A 14,111-nucleotide genomic window follows, 5' to 3' on the forward strand; every position below is an offset into this window, starting at 1 on the left:
GATAATCTTTTTATCCCCTTTCTTTTTTTAGCAGAGTAGAGGGCTGTTTATCTGTTGTTCCTCCCCTCTCTCAGCCACCTCGACACTCATATGCTAGTCAGTTTGTTTTGAGTTCACAAACCATCCCTTTGCTCTCCTCTGCACTGAGGATGAACCAGTGCTGATCTGAAAGAGGTGCATGTGCAATCTAAGCTGAACTGAATTGTTTTGGCTGCCTTGGGGTGATAGGTGGTAAGTTTTATTCTATTTTATTTATATCCTGCCTTTTCCCCTGACAGACACTCAAGGTGGCATACAGATTAAAAATAAGAACAGCTAACAACATGGAAAAAAACAAACATTGAATTAAATTAATTGAATTGAATTAAAACATGCAAGACCACTTATAAAAACAGGTCCCTGAAACTGGGATTAGCTACCATTACATTCTTCCGGACATGTTTTCTGCATAAATGCTTATACAGTGGTACCTTGGTAGTCAAACAGCTTGGCTCCCGAACAAATCGGCTCCCTGACAATCAAAACCCGGAAGTGAGTGTTCCAGTTTTTGAACGTTATTTTGGAAGCTGAACATCCAACGCAGCTTCTGTGGCTTCCGATTGAGTGCAGGAAGCTCCTGCAGCCAATCTGAAGCCATGACTTGGTTTTTGCAGCGTTTCAGGAGTCAAACAGACTCCCGGAATGGATTAAGTTTGAGAACCAAGGTACCACTGTACATACTCTTTTACCAATGAAGGTTTCCAGCATTCATTCATTTATGGTAGGTCATAATAAAACTACACACAGCAATGAAGGGCTGGTGTGAATTAGGAGCAGCTGAAATGTGGCTGAGGAGGATGTGTGTCTTGGGGGGAGTTATCAGAACCACAAAGACATCCATGGACTGTGCTGGAGATGCAATGAGGTCAAGGGTACATTTTTTCATATGTGGTGGACCTGCAAAAGGGTAAAAGAGTATTGGGAAATAATTTATAATGAATTGAAAACAATGTTTAAAAGTACTCCCCCCCCCAAAAAAAAAACCCAGAGTCCTTTTTGTTGGGGATAATTCAAATGGAAATTCCCAGGTTATTTATGTATGCCACTACTGCAGCCTGTGTTTCGTTAGCCCCCAAGATGGAAAATGAGTGAGGTCCCAACTAAAGAAGAATGGCAACTTCGACTGATGGAGTATGTGTCGCTTGCGGACCTACCACACAGAATAAGAGAACAGGAAGAACATACATTTAAAGAAGATTGGGAAAATGTTTATTGAATATATGGGGGGAATTGTGTACACTTGAAAATGTTGGCAGCATTAAGACAAATTCAACCGTGTAAATAAGTTTTGATGGATGCAATAATGGAATACTGAATGGTTTAGTTTATATGAAACATGTAGGGATTTATGTTATGCAAAATGAACCATGGAAAGAGGAAACGGGAAATTTTTGATATTTTAAGATTGTTTAAATGAATATTCTAAATTGTAAAACAGAAAATTTAATAAAATATATATTTTTAAAAAGACCAAAAAAGAAAAAAGAAAAGACATACATGGACCTAAGGTTACCCAACTGAAAATATTGGAATTGAAAGTAAAAAGTGATTTGCCTTCCTGTCCAGAAGGGAATCTTTTGTTTGGGAGTATTGGAAAATGGCCATTTTTATCCTATTCCATATAATGAGAAAGGATCTGTTTTGTGCTCATTATTTGGGACTGCAGATAACTAAAGCTAAGCAGATTTATTTGTTTCTAATTCAAGAAACTAAATCACCACCACCTATCCACACATTTATCTCAGAGACAAAGAAGAAAAGGGAAAGGATACTATTGATTGTTCAAGTGGCTGTTTGAAAGGATGGCACAATCCTGCATTAATGGCTGAACATTTGATTGCATCATTATTATGCAAATGGGGTACGCGAGAGATTTGATAGCACAAGGTTTAAAACATCTCTTAAAAACCTCATTTCTACAACTGCTGAAAAAAGGAAAACAGTTACAGAATTCCAAACAAAAGACTCAATGCGTTATTTAAGTCAGATATTTTCTCTCTCCATTCAGATTTTGGTGGCAGCCAGGAAAACACACAGGGTGGTATATTCAACACCTCCCTTTCCACTGACAGAAACCAGAAGAGGAAGCACAGAGGTAGGGTAGGGGAGGAAAGTTTTAGAAATTCTTCCTCTTCACTGTAGCCCAACAAAACCTGCTCCATATGGTTGGGGCACCCTCCAGATCATATTTTGGGGATTTGCAGGGAAACCTCTGGGGGAAGAAAGAAACTTACCTCCTTCTCCCATTCTATTGAAGGATGTTTTCTTTCAATGGAGAAGTCCTGGATACCACGCACAGGAACACACACACACACACACACACACATTTCCCCTCTCCTTCCATTGTTCTGGGAGTTTTCCTGACCCATCAAAAAGATTTGGGGAGCATAAAGAGTGCAATAGGAAGACAGGGGCAAAGTCTCACTGTGCCAATTGGACTCATTTCACTGGCTTCTGCTAGTACAACAACTTAGTTGGATCCTGTCCTCCGAGTCCCCATACTACAACCTCTAAACCTCCTGCACATTTAATAATAATAATAATAATAATAATAATAATAATAATAATAATTGTATCCCGCCCTCCCTGGCCCAAGCCGGGCTCAGAGCGGCTAATATCATATAAATAAGACGATATGCACAATACAAGCAATCAATCAATTAAGATACCTCCCACAATTAATTCAAACCATTAAAATTGAAACTGGACAAATGGCAATCTTCAGGTTAAAACTGGAAGCAGTTAATACTCGCCAAGACCAACTGTTTCCACTGATATTATAAGGACCTGTGAGCGGGCTGGGAACCTCCTTCGTGCTTGTTCTTACACAAAGAGAAAATGAAACAGTTTTTCCCAAAGTGGAGAGAGAGAGAGAGGTTTTTTTTGTTTTGTCTTTTTGGCAGTGGGAAGCTTTTGCTTTTGTTCAAAGCCCAGCAATTACATTTTCTCAGGAGGCCATATTAAGAGTAATTTGCATTGTGAGTCATCACAACTGAGACACCAGAACTAGATTCTTGTGTGCAATGAAATGCTTTTCAACTGAGTTAGTTCGCTTGAGAGTCACTGTGCTGAGGGATCAAGCAATGGGACATCAAGTGATAGACAAGCGATAGAAAAGGGTTGTCACTTGAAGCCAGTGCAGAAGCAAGCTTTTTTGGTGGTGCCCCCCCCCCGGTCCTTTGAAATGCCCTCTCCTGAGCTTTTAACATCTCATAGCAACATACAATGGACGCTCGGGTTGCGAACGTGATCCATGCGGGAGGCACGTTCGCAATCCATAGCATTTGCAACCCACAATGCCGCGTCTGCGCACGTGCCGGTCGTGATTTGGTATTTCTGTGCATGCGCGAACGCCAAAACCCAGAAGTAACCTGTTCCGGTACTTCCGGGTTTGGCACGTGCGCAACCCGAAAACACGCAACCTGATGCGTCTGTAACCCGGGTATGATTGTACATTTTTGTTAAACTATCCATGGCATATACAGTGGTACCTCGGGTTAAGAACTTAATTCGTTCTGGAGGTCCGTTCTTAACCTGAAACTGTTCTTAACCTGAGACACCACTTTAGCTAATGGGGCCTCCTGCTGCCGCCACACCACCGCCATGCAATTTCTGTTCTCATCCTGAGGTAAAGTTCTTAACCTGAGGTACTATTTTTGGGTTAGCAGAGTCTGTAACCTGAAGTGTCTGTAACCCAAGGTACCACTGTAGTTTTGTACCAGTTTCATCAAGGTTTTAAAGAGTTTTATTTGATTGTTGCATTTTAAATGAATTTAATATTGATTTTAAACTTTTACAATAGTTTACATAAACCACTTAAGAGATTTCTTTTTCTGTCAAGCAATGATAGTACTGACTGGGGGTAGCCATTCCACCATCCCATCTACTCCTGGCTAGAATAAAAAGAACCCCATGTCTGACAGCTTAAACTCTTTGGAAGAAGTGTGAGATATAAACAGGGCAACTAATTTTCTCAGCATCTTGTAGACTGTCTTCTTGCTGTACATTTCGCTGCACCAACATGAGTTGCCAGCACCAAAACACTAGCTAAAATGTAACATTGAATAAAACAACTGTGTGAAGATGGTTCTGAAAGGACTTTAGAGCCACACAGCACAGCCAGAACTCTTTGACTGGCTGTCAGAAAGATCTTCCCGTTGTGTTTCGTACCCAAAGTTAATGCACGGGTCCAACTGTGTTCCTTATTTATGCATTGATTCCCATTTCATAACAGCAGCCAGGCCCCCCAGGGTTATGAATATCTGGATTATTTTTATTGCCCGTCTTGGGTGGTGAATTTATGGCCTTCAGCCTCGCATGCCTGCATACCCCCCGAGGCTCAAGATAATCACCCAGGAGCGCATTGCCTGCCAAGCAGCATTGTTTAATTACTGTTAATTTGTTCATACTTGGTAAATACGTCACATGTATTCTCCCAGAGCAATAATATTTTTTGGTTCATTTCCTTCATTCTGCTCTATATAGACTTTGTTTGTTTGTTTCCTTACTTACTTATTAACTGTCTGTGCTTGTGCCAAAAAACAGAACGATCAGGCCTGAGGGAATTCAAAATTAAAGGAGCAAACTTAAAATGTCAGCATCAAACGCCAATAAAATCGCCAAATTAGTGGGCCATTTCCTTAGTCGTTTCCCAGAACTGCAAAAGGCTATACCGTATTTTTTGCTCTATAAGACTCACTTTTTCCCTCCCAAAGAGTAAGGGGAAATGTTTGTGTGTCTTATGGAGCGAATACAGGCTGTGCAGGTGCCCAGCGATCCCTCTTGCTGTTCTGGCTTCTGAGATTCAGAATATTATTTTTTCTTGTTTTCTTCCTCCTCATATGCTCTGGTGCGTCTTATAGAGCGAAAAATACGGGTACATTGACTTGGATTTTATTGTTCGGTTTTTGAAGACAAAATAGAAAATTCATCTCAAAGATTCTTTCAGCCCAGACACTGAGATCCAGCTCCAAAGGCCTTCTGGCTGTTCCCTCACTGCAAGAAGTGAGGTTACAGGAGACCAGGCAGAGGAAAGGTGAGATAGTAATGTAATAGTGAGCTGAAATTAATCACATCCCCCAAATAAATACAGAATAACAATTCTATGAATTTTTATTTCTAACCCTGCTTTCTCCCCTGTTCTTTGAAAAAAAATTAATTATTGATTTAAATCATTTTTATCCTGTCATCCTCCCATTCAAAAGGACTTACCAAATCCTAAAAAAAGAATTTAGCTATAGGCAAACAATATATTTTTAAGGCATTTAATGGAGCCATCGTTGCTTGTGATGTACATACTCGTTTGTTTTATTGCAAGTCAAAGATGGCTCCAGGCTTATGCTTTCGCCTTTCCATTCCATCATGAGGCCCATAGCAGACTTGTAAATAGCTACCTAGTTCCCTGTGGTAGGTATGAATCTCACCCAGATGGGCAGGCAGCGAACCATTGCAAAAGCTGGTGTGTGAAGCAAGCACACTAGTAAATATTTTTATGGGATTGTAGTTTTGTAGGCATTACCCCTTCTGGCTGGCTTATGGGGTGTACTAAAATATAATGGAGACCCTGACCTTGCATCTATAGCCTAACTGAGCCATAGAAGGAGCTTTGGGTGGTATCCAAAAAGTTTTTACTCAGATTAGACCCACTGAAATTAATGAACAGGACAAAGTTAGGTCCATTAATTTCAATAGGTCTACTCTGGAGTAAAACTGTGTTGAACACCACCCTTTATGCTGTTCTTGTGTTACTTCAATGCACCTAGGACCAGCCCAGGAGACTTTTTCAGGGAGTGGATGGGCTGCAATGTCTAAGCAACAAATAAGGTGAATGAATTAAGTTGGAGGGGCAAGCGGTGAGGTCAGTTTTTCAACAAGGAATAGGTAAGAAGAGTCAGTGACAGGGTTGAGGAATCAGGGCAAACACCTGCAGATATTGCTGAGTAAGGGAATGTGGAAAGAGGTGGGGAGAATGCTGTTGCCCTCAGGTCCTGCTTTGGGACTTTTTGTTGGCCACTGTGAGAACAGGATGCTAGACAAGATGGGCCATTGTGTTGAGATTTCTATTCCACCTTAAGGAGCAGACGTGTGGAACTCTTGCATGTCACATGTCTGTTTACATTCCAGCACAGCTTGCTGGGAACTTCTGTTGTGTATAGCTTTTCCTTTTCCTGTTCTCTCTGAGATGACGAGAGAGAGAGAGACGACATGTTTCTTTGTCCTGATTTATGATTAATAAATCTGTAGTTATAGTATGCTTCCACAAGCCTCACGCCTACTCTGTGTGCACAGTTCGATCTGCTGATAGCGTGCCCTGGCTTTGAAGCCCGGGTTGCTGATTTACATTGGAGCAGAGGCGATGGTCTTCACAGCGGGACGGCTGGAAGGAGACGGCCCAGCTGGAGATTGCCAGCTGGCCTCCCAGCCCTCTGCATGTCGACACATTGGTCTACTCCAGCAGGGTTCATATTTTGTTCTTATCCTAGGGCAAAGCAGAGAACGGGCTGCACATGTGAGGTGGCTTGTTGCTCAAAGTCTGTTAACAGGAAGAGGAGGTTATAGAGGACATTAAGAACAGCAAGAGGGAATGGAGAAAGGCAAAAAAGCATGGTATGTTGAACTTGGGTGGTACTATGGTTTTCCAAAGAGCTACATGACATGAGATCCACCACCAGCTCTCTGAAAGTCTGTAGTTTGAGTCCATTTCTTGTTGGTGACAATGTCCTGTGCACTCACAGCCAAGGAAGACAAAGGGCCAAAAGTTATTTCATTATTGATAAGAGCATGCAATTTCAGCAGTTCCTACGGTGCATCAGATACACAAGCACACATGCTTCTAGCTAGCGTCTACGTAGCTGGTTCATGCCTGGAAGAGCAGTTGAAGCAACAGTGGAACCACATCCCCTGGGCTTATGTACACTTCTCCTGCATGGAGGTCTACGCTGTGATTCCCTCTTCAAGCCCCTCCTAGTTATATGAGACAGTAGGGCAGGGGACAGTGGGGATTCCACCGCCCTATGTCCTGTGTCCCCTACTCCATCTCTGACTGTTCTGACTTCCTCCCACCCTGGCTTCTGCGTCATGGGTGGCACCAAATCCCATAAATTGCTGACTCCCTCTCCTGGGTCAGCTTCTGGCCCCGCTGCCTCCATCACACACTCACCAGAGCCCTCCCAGTCCATTTCAGACAACTGCACTCTAAGTTTCAGTGGTTGCTTCGCCAGAACAGCTTCACCAAGACATACTCATCCCTGTGGTAGGAAATTGAATTGGTTCCATTCATGATAACCTCATTGGTGATACACACACAGACACACCCTGCCAAAGCTGCTGCCTGGAATGTTCTCTTTCAGTCTGCCTAATTGTGGAGTTCACTTGTGTGAGGTAAAAAAGGTAAAGGGCCCCTGGACAAAGGTGACTATTGGGTTGGGGCACTCATCTCGCTTTTAAGCCAAGGGAGCTGGCGTTTGTCCACAGCCAGCTTTCTCGGTCATGTGGCCAGCAGGACTAAACTCAAATAGAGGACATCTGCAAACAGAGGACTGCCATCTAATAGTCCTATTATGAAGTAAGGAAAAGTGAACTATATATCTCTCATGCTATCTATTATAATAGTATCTATTACATGTGTACAACCTTACACATGTTTATTCAGAAGTAAGTCCTGGTTAATAGCACTTAGTCCCAGATAAAGATAAAAAACAGGTAAAGGACCCCAGGATGGTTAAGTCCAGTGAAAGGAGACTATGGGGTTGTGGCGCTCATCTCGCTTTTCAGGTTAAGGAAGCCAGCATTTGTCCACAGACAGCTTTCCAGGGCATGTGGCCAGCATGACTAAACCATTTCTGGTGCAACGGGACACCGTGACGGAAACCAGAGCGAACGGAAACACCGTTTATCTTCCCACCGCAGTGCTACCTATTTATCTACTCACACTGGTCTGCTTTCTAACTGCTAGGTTGGCAGGAGCTAGGGCAGGACATTGGGAGTTCACTCCATCGTGGGGATTCGAACCACCGACCTTCTGATCTGCAAATCCAAGAGGCTCAGTGGTTTAGACCACAGCACATATGATGCTCTGGTTCATAGATAGCAGTCTCCCACCGGGATCTTTGCATCTAACCGTAGTAAATCCTATGCTATTCCATTGGATCCTAGACTGGACTATAAACAGAAGACAACCAAGGAAGCTGTCTTATACAAAGCCAGCTCATCTAGATCTTTATTGTTTACACTGGGCTGTCAGCAGCACTCCAGGGTTTCAGAAAGTGTTCTATCGAAGCCCAACTTTTAGACATTCTGCATGCAGAGCAGATGGCCAACTGCTGAGCTACAGCCCTTCCCAAAATATCATGTCTTGAATATATGAATAACCAAGGTTCTTTTGCATCAACTGAACTCTTACGTTGGTAGCCATGTTTCAGCAGCTCAACTCCAGAGGGTTGTGGAATGCAGTTCAATCTCTGCCCCTCCTTTATTCTTGAAAAATGTTCACATACACACACAGCATGAATAAGCAGGAACAACAGCATCCTACACTCCTTTGGTCAATCGATACACATTGTTTTTCCTGAACTATAAATAGTATCTGCACCTTAGCCTAAATGTGAAAATCAGAAGAAAAAGGTGTTTGTGCGGGGGTTGGGGTGGATACCATGTCAATTCCAGTTAAAGCAGCAAATTAAATGTACACATTGAGATTATTTTTTGTGCTTCTGTTGTACCAGGGATTGGCTGTGTTAGTGCTGTTATTAGAAAAGTGAAATCAACCTTGTTGTTGTTGTTGTTGTTGTTGTTGTTGTTAATATTAATATTACTATTATCATTACTTCTCCCTACCACTACAGCTCAGAAATGCAACTGAAGATCCAATAATGACCCATTTTCACGTAAAGAGGAGGGAATGATACTTAATAATATGCATCCTCAAAACATCCCCTGTATGACGGCTCATCATTTTTTTCTATTTTAGAGGTGGTAACTGAGACTAGAGGAAGCTGTTTATCTCAGGATCATTCATGGACCAAGATGGTATTTAAACTCAACGTTCTAGGTCTAAAGGTAATAACTACCAGATTTAATTGACTAGCTGATAAAAAAGTGAAGACTTCAGACTGCATGCATTAGTGATCTTTATGGGACCTAAACAAACATAGCCGTGGACACGGTCTTGACAGCACATGATATAGCCATTTGCTAAAGCTAAGCAGGTGTGGGTCTGGATATTGCCAGAATGGGTGACCTCCTGGGACCCCCATTCTGACTTGGGTTCCATGAAGGAAAGAATCAGGATATAAATGCATTTTAATAAATATTTGATGTTTGATTATGTTTTTATGTGTGTTAGCCACCCAGAGTGGCTGGGGCAACCAAGGCGTGGGTGGTGGTGGTGGTAGTTGTTGTTGTTGTGTGTTGAATGTACATGTAAATTAGAGTCATGCGTGTATCTGGAGCTTTCCTTGCTTTTAATTTTTTCACTGCAGCACTCATCACTGCCAGCTTTCTTCTTTAGTGCTACAATAGGAGCAGTAGGGAGTGGGAGCGATAAGAAAGTTAAAACTCTAATGATCTGCATAGTTGTGTCTTACAAATGCACAATCTAACTCTCAATCCCAGCCGTACATCTGATAATAAACCAACATGATTTGGTTACAGGACACAATGACAACTTCAGAAAATCTGTAATGAAATCAACAGCCATATTTGTGTAACCACACAAAGCATAGTGGTATCCAGTCCTCCTTTACAGACACATATCCATTAAGTATATCCAATTATAAGGGATGATGAGGTTTGCATTTCAAAACACCTGGAAGGCACCAGTTTGGGGGAAATTGGTTTAGGTTTAGGGCATGATTCATTGATTTTAAAAAAGAGATTTAAGCACATGCATTTCTGCACCATCTTTCACCGTAATGAATGGAATGGAAAAGTCAAGTGCTTAACTCTGGCTAGGTCGTGTCCATAGTAATATGACACTTTTATATTAAAAGGTCTGTGGTTGGAGAGAAAGGGCTCTTGCAAATTCATTTATGCAACAAAAAGTATGGGAATTGAATTTTGAGGCTCCTGCATTTACTACTGAGCAAGACAAGCAATAAGATATCATATAGTCTCAATAATATCATAAAGAAGTCCCTCATTTATTTTCAGAACAGTGGTCCATGAAGGAAGACCAAGAGTCCCACCAACCTCAGCCTGCCTTCAGCCAGCTCCCAGCTGCCTGCCTTGCTTACAGGAAGGTGTGGCCCTGCCTGTCAACTTCCTCTCTGCCCCATGATGCCTTCATAGTATTCAGCAGGGAGAAGACTGATGGCAAAACTGCTTCTCACTGCCTCTGGCTGCACTTAGGGTTCCTGGCTTTCGCCCTTCCAGTCTCAATGGGTGCTAACCTGTTCCAGCCAGCCCCAAATACAATCTTAGCAATACAATAGGAGGACACTCATTCATCCACTTACTGGACAAGTGACATCTGAATAGCTCAGTCGGTAGAGCATGAGACTCTTAATCTCAGGGTTATGGGTTCAAGCCCTATGCTGAGTGAAAGACTCCTGCACTGCAGGCCACTGGACTTTCCAACCCCACAATTATCTAAAAGGGAACTTTTATTTTAACCTGTAAACTTTTCCACCCTTGGAAACAATTAGACCAATATAATGCTGTGTACCCATCAAATTCCTGGAGAATCACGAGCCAAGGACTTAACGCTTAGCAGTCACATACTGTTGAGTAATGCTGCTGCCTGGCAGCATTAAATTCACACCCCTGTTGCCTAGCGTATTAGCTCAGACTTGGATCTGGCAAAGGCTGATTTGTTTTTCTTGGGCAGAACCCAGAATTTAGCAAAAACTGACTCGGCAGGATTTGAAGACGTCGAAATACCTTGGATCCAAAAGAGTGTTGGGATGAGCTCAATTTACACCTATCAGAAGGAAACACCAGCAGCGAGGGCACCATTTCCTCTGGGTTCTGTGGAACTAATTTGCAGCTGGAAAGATTCCACAGAGGTCACTGGAGAGAAAATGGCCTTGCCTCACAAGAAGGCAACAGAAGCTGAAAATGCTGCACTCTCCCTCAGCTGCTTACACTGAAAAGAAACTCACAAAGGTCCTGAACACAGTGGCGTAGCTGGGTGCCCTGGGCAGTGCCTGGGGGCAGAGCGAGCCAGGGCAGGGCACACTGCATTGGGCCTCTCTGCCACCTCCCCGTCACCTGTAGAGCGGCTGAGGGAGAGGCCGTGGGCAGACACAAGTCCCACACTGCCGTTTCAGGCAGCATGGAGCCTGCAGGCACCCAGTGCCACCACGTCACGCCCAGGAGAGATGCATGGCTCAGGCATGCTGGAGGCCCCGTGATAAGTGCCAGCCCCCACGGTGTGGTACCCAGCGCCAGCCATGTTTCATTGTGTTTGTTGACTGAACTAAAAAGTTTCATGAGGCCAAGTTTTTATTTTAAAAATTCATATTTTTGCCATTTTGTCACCTCCCTCAGTGATGACACCCAGGGCAGATCGCACCCACCTTCTTACACCACCCCTTCCTACACCACTGCCTGAACATAATACCGGCCACGAATGCTTTGCTGCCTGAATGAGAGCAACAGATGTCACTCCTGCCCCCATATTGGAGTCAACAAGTCTTGTTGCACCAGCTCCTACCATCACCTATTCCTCTAAATTAGGTGTGGGCAGCCTTTTGACAGCCAAATGCCAGTGGTGGGTGGTGTCAGAGAAAAAAGTGGGCGCAGCAACGAATGCAAAATTTACCTTTCTACAGCAAGCTAGCTTCAAACACACACTGAGCTCTATCCTCCTATGTTTGGGTGTGAAAATCAAGGCTGTTGAGGGCTGTTGCCTGGGGAGATGCTGTGTGACCTGGGGAGAGTTCTGCCTGCACTCATTCTTTTGAAATTTCGATCTCACAGCTCAGGAAAGAGGGAGAAAACATTAGGATTCATTCTAACACTCCCAACCAAAACATACTCATCATGACCCCAGGCTTCACAGTTTGCACACTGAGACCAATACTTTCAACTGGGGATGCCAGTTCCAAATTAAATTCATATTTTGCTAAAAGGAGACAAAGAGAGGGGGGTTTTTTTGGTGGGGAGGACTGGGCAAGATTTGCAAAAAGACAAAGATTTGTTCTGAGATATATACAAGCTTGATGTTGTTTGTTTATTATTTATTTATTTATTTATTTATTTATTTGTTATTATTTATTTATTATTTACATTGCATAGGAGGCTTTTCTGGTAAAAAAATCAATTTAGAAATATATGCTAAATAAATCATTAACCTATGAAGATTGCATGCAAGTCGCTTCACTTTAATCTCTGCGACAACGTTGTAATTAATGTATGTTGGCATCAGTGTGTTAAGACTCTGCCTGACATGCATCTGTTCATGACTATTCTTCATGGATCCTTATTCTTCTACTTCTTCATAGTGTTCTTATCTTGCCCTCTACACTTACCCATTCTCAATTTTGATTCCTAGACCATTTCATACTTTTGAAGCATCAGCTCACTTAGAAACTTAGGTGGCCTGCCTGAAGCGAAAGAATATGAAGGGAAGGAAAAGTTTAAAATGAGAGTGGCCCCAGGCTCTTTGAGATGGACACTTCCCAGGTTGCCCAAGGCTAGAAAGACCTTACAGCTATTGCTGTTCTCTCTTGGCGCAGGATTCACCCTATAGCTTCAGAGCAAAGCAAGGCCAGCATAATCCAGGGATAGTGCTCTATTAATTCCCCATTTCTTGGTGTTCAGAAGATCAACTTTGAAAGCAAAACGTTTCCCCCCTCTGAAATCCATCTGTCACCACGAGCAAAGAGAAGACTTGTCTGTAGTACCTGGTTGGCTTACGGGTGACCTTGTGAAGAATTTAACAGAGAGTGAGGTGCATGTCTTTTCCAAACCGAGTTGTTTATTTGGCTGATCTGCATGGAATTTCTGTTCATGAGTTGGGGGTGGGATTGGATTGGACAAAGTTACCCCTTCACCAAGACCAGTTGGGCTTTACCAGCCTCCACCTGCACAGTGACCCTAGTCTCAATCCAGCTCCCGCATTCAATCTGCCAAACATATGGGAGGGCAAAGTGTCTCCAGCACATCTTGCTAAATCTCAAGCCTGCTCACAGGGCAGCATCAGCCCCAGTCCAGGTCTGATAGCTGTGCTGGGTCCAGACGGGCACAACAATTTGCCTCACCCACCCCATCTTCCACCCTAACTGGCAGGGTGTGGCAGGATTGCAGTCAAGGATAGGTATGTGTCCTTAGTTCATTATGTGTTCAGATCATTGACAAGACCGCCATTGGTACCATAACTTGCACACAATGGATGGGCACACCAGTAATTTTCTGTGTGCATGGGAAGCTCACTCATCATATGGGAAGCTCACTCATCATGACAAATTCATGGAAGAGAGGGCTATCAGTGGCTACTAGACATGATGGCTATGCTTTGCTTCCATTAAACCTAAGCTACTACTTTCAAAGTATAAAGGGCCTCTAACTGCAAGCAACCTGTGGTATTGCATGTTGCCTATTCTGTTCTAAAAGAAGTTACTTCAACCTTTTACAAAGAAAGCCAGCGTGGTGTAGAGGTTAAGAGCAATGGACTCGTAATCTGGTGAACCGGGTTCGATTCCCTGTTCCTCTACATACAGCTGCTGGGTGACCTTGGGCTAGTCACACTTCTCTGAAGTCTCTTAGCCCCACTCACCTCACAGAGTGTTTGTTGTGGGGGTGGAGGTAGGGAAAGGAGATTGTTAGCCGCTTTGAGACTCCTTAGAGTAGTGATAAAGTGGGATATCAAATCCAAACTCTTCTTCTTCATACCTTCTTGTCATGGGCAAATCCAGGCATTTCTAGGTAGGTGTAGAAAAGACTCCTGTCTGCAACCATTACCAATCTGTGTAAGATAAAAGGTAAAGGACCCCTGCATGGTCAAAGGTGACTATGGGGTTGCAACACACATCTCGCTTCAGGCTGAGGGAGCCAATGTTTGTCCAGAAGCAGATTTCTGAGTCAAGTGGCCAGCATGACTAAACCACTTCTGGTGCAACAGAATGCTGTTA

The sequence above is a fragment of the Podarcis pityusensis genome (assembly GCF_964106645.2).
Source record: "Podarcis pityusensis genome assembly, chromosome: 17".
In the NCBI taxonomy this organism is placed as follows: domain Eukaryota; kingdom Metazoa; phylum Chordata; class Lepidosauria; order Squamata; family Lacertidae; genus Podarcis; species Podarcis pityusensis.